Source organism: Monodon monoceros, unplaced genomic scaffold (assembly GCF_005190385.1).
Source record: "Monodon monoceros isolate NGI ecotype Baffin Bay Population unplaced genomic scaffold, NGI_Narwhal_1 Super_Scaffold_13, whole genome shotgun sequence".
In the NCBI taxonomy this organism is placed as follows: domain Eukaryota; kingdom Metazoa; phylum Chordata; class Mammalia; order Artiodactyla; family Monodontidae; genus Monodon; species Monodon monoceros.
The window spans coordinates 35,210,169-35,213,775 of NW_021703769.1; the positions used below are offsets into that span (position 1 = coordinate 35,210,169).

At 43.2% G+C, this 3,607-nt stretch overlaps 1 non-coding gene across 1 annotated transcript; it reads left to right on the forward strand.

Annotated features, from left to right (window-relative positions):
* The first annotated feature begins 1,062 nt into the window (after positions 1–1,062).
* Positions 1,063–1,134, forward strand: TRNAE-CUC. The gene has a single exon. It is a non-coding gene; the product is annotated as a tRNA-Glu (tRNA).
* The last annotated feature ends 2,473 nt before the right edge of the window (positions 1,135–3,607 follow it).

The following is a 3,607-nucleotide window of genomic DNA, read 5'->3' on the forward strand; positions in this document are numbered from 1 at the left end:
CTTTCGCTAGAGCAGTTGTTCTCAGAATTTGGTCCCCAGAGCAACAGAGTGGGCACCACCTGAAAGGCTTTTAGAAATGCAAATTCTCAGTCCAGATCTACCAAATCAAATACTCTAGGTGTGGTGCCCAGGAATCTGTGCTTTCACAAGCCCTCTGGGTGAGTCTGATATACAGCTAAACTGAGAACCATTGCTCTGTGGCTACAGGAATGGGCCTTCCGTGTTATGACAGGTGGAAACTTACATGGTTGGAGCAGGGAGTTCATGGTGGTGGTAGAATAACACAAAAGCATAAAAAGAAAGAAGGGCAATCACCCAATATGTTAAGGTGATTATTTTCAGATATTGAGAAATTCAACTTGGTTTTTCCTGAACAAAAATTTTCAGGTAAGAATTACAGGCTCTTCGAAGATAATCCTGTTCTTCTGTGATCGTTGTGCAAGCAGTGGACATTAATAGTTTCACTTTAGATGATGTCATTGCAGATGCTCCTATTTCCTCTGGGATCAGTTTCTTCCCCATTCTGTGTGGCCTCAGGAGTATTGTCTGTCAATCATGGAATTCCATGCCTTTGGTCAAAAGGGAAGGTGTATGACTCAGGCCCAGCTGAATCTGGTAATCTATCTCTGTGACATTAGCAATTATTATGGGGAAGGACATGTGACACAAGCATGATCAATTGGAGTCTAATCAGAGCTAGTAACTAACACTTGGTACTGAAGGCCACAGTTGTCTTCTCACCTTTCCACAGGTCAGCCCCAAACTCATCCTTTATGGTGACCTGAGCCAATAACGTCCCTCTGCTTTAAGCAAGTTTGAATTGAGTCCTCATATATACAGCCTTCGTAAGATGCTTGACTTCTTTCCTGATGTAGCTTAAAATCGAATCCTAGACATTCTTCTGTAACATCTCTACTAGAATGGAAAGGGAGGGGAAAGGCAATTTCATTTAGTATGAAGCAAGTAAGCCTTTCTCACTCCCTTTTTTCTTGTATTTTTTAATAGTTTTAAAACATATGTATTAATTGTAGAGATAAGTAAAAACAAGAAATGGATGGAAATTCCCTGGTGGTCTAGTGGTTAGGACTTGGTGCTCTCACTGCTATGGCCCAGGTTCAATCCCTGGTTGGGGAACTACAGGATCCTGCAAGCCCTGTGGTGCAGCCAGAGAAAAAAAAGAAGGAAAGAAAGAAGGAAAGAAAGAAAGAAAGAAAGAAAGAATGAAAGAAAGAGAGAAAGAAAGAAAGAAAGAAAGGAAAGAAGGAAGGAAGGAAGGAAGGAAGGAAGAAAGAAAGAAAGAAAGAAAGAAAAAGAAAGAAAGAAAGGGAGAAAGAAAAAGGAAGCATTACATAAAAAGCTCATTTAAAAAAAATCAGTATCCGGTGTGCCACTAAGTCTTATCAAAGCTCTTCTACTATTTATGAATTTGGTGCCTCACCCAGACACTCAGTTGACATAAGTGATGGCTGTTCATAGTTCACAGATGCATCATTCTCTGGAGAATTGCCCTTGACCTACGGGAACCACTTTACCTGAAATGGCCTGGGAAGCTGTGCCTTTTCCTGGGAGGAGCCTCCAATCAGTGGTTGATAAAATGGAAAAAAATCCCTGCCCGCCCGTTGCTTTAAGGGAGAACATTTGCAGTGGCATTCATGCTCCAGAGCTCCCTGTAGGACCAGGCTGAGTCTAAACTTTAGCTGAAGGTGATCCTCTCTAGCTTCTTTCCTGGTACTGTCCTGAAGGTTTCTCCTGAGAACATCTCAGGTTCTGCTTCTGGGGAATCCCATCTAAGGCATCATCTTTAGTCCCTTCATATTTCTTATCTATTTCCTCCTTTTCATTTTGATTGAAACTACCTTCTTCCTCTATGTTTCAAGGTGTACATACAACTCAAGTTTTTCCTGTACAGAAGGATCAACTTTAGTGCATTACACCTCTATGAAAAATGCTTTTGAAGAACCTGGCTCTGTTACAGGTGTTCTATAAAGCCTACCTGAATACTCGCTCCCATCCCGCATCCATTCCAAGTTGCTAGAGCATTCTGCTTGGATCTTTAAAGCATGATTTTACTGTATTTAGGTATTTGCATGCCTGTCTTTCTTGAGAGAAAAGTTTATCTTTCATCCATGTGCTCCTAAAGTGTTTTTCTTAATTTTCCTTTCAGGATGCAAACCAATAATATGCACTGGTGGGGATGCCTTAGCTACATCCTTAAGATCCTTTAAATTCTGCCACAGCAGGGCTGGCACAAGAGCCCAGAGAAGAGCAGAAGGGTCATGTGAGATGAATTCACCTCAAGAAGCTATGGACATTGTAGGCGCAAACGGGATAGGGAAAAGGGTAAATTAGAAGGATGTCCTGATTTGCAGGAGCGTAACAATATACTCATGGGCAGAGCTGGCTTTTACTGTATAGGAAGATGGGAGCCAGGTCTTCTCCTGTGTTGATCAGGTGGCAGGAACATGGTGGCAGTAGGTGACTCTGTTGGTATACTCGTTATATGGTTAGAGTGTACTCAGGTCCTGATCAGGGTTAGGTTCTATGTGAAAGGCACCAGGGTCTCAAGGCTGGTGAGACCAGCTGGGGACAGCAGGTATTTTCATGGCTCCCTGTCTTATTCCCACAGGGGGTTTCAGGGATTAGTTATAAAGTAGGAGATAACTATCCATGGGAGTATGTCATCCTGGATTGGAACTCATAAAAGGAAGAATATGTCCTTAGGTTATATAGCTGACTTGTGTCTGAACTTTCCCATGCCCCATCAATGAAAGGCAACAGACAAGCCAAAAGGTCCTTGGAAATTCTCCCATGTATTCCCAGCTGTGATTAATCAGGGTAGTGGTACTTGGATACATGGATTGGGCAATTTGGTATCACTTTTTTTTTTTTTTTTTTCAGTACGAGGGGCCTCTCACTGTTGTGGCCTCTCCCGTTGAGGAGCATAGGCTCCAGACGCACAAGCCCAGCGGCCATGGCTCACGGGCCCAGCCACTCTGCGGCATCTCCGGGATCTTCCCGGACTGGGGCATGAACCCGTGACCCTGCATCGGCAGGCGGACTCTCAACCACTGCACCACCAGGGAAGCCCTGGTATCACTTTTTGAAACCCTGTCTTGAACTGAATGTCTAATATTTTTTTCACAGCTATGCCTTTAATTGTAACTTTAAAGGAAAAGAAATGCTCGCAGTGAAACATTAGCACATCACTGGTTGTCAGCTGTATTCAGATTTCAGAGATATTAAGATGTGAAAAGCTATATATCTTACAACCAACATAATGCAGGACTATTTAGACTTTGGTGAAAAACTCTGACTTAGGGAGAAATGATTAGTGGAGAAATGAAAATATCAGCAACAAAATAGAATAAGATGTCCCTCAATCATGCCGCACTGCCACCCCCAACAACAACAATCTGGCAGTGATCCACAGTCAAAAGTGCCTTTATGGAAGCTGTGGGATCCAGAAACATATGCCAAGGGACTCAGGAGGAATCTGCCCCATGTGTTCATTGGGTAATAGGCATAGATAACTTAGTCTAGGCTGTGGACCCTGCAGTGGCCCATGAACCAGCTCTAGCCCTTCTTGGCCGTGGAATAGGAACCTCTA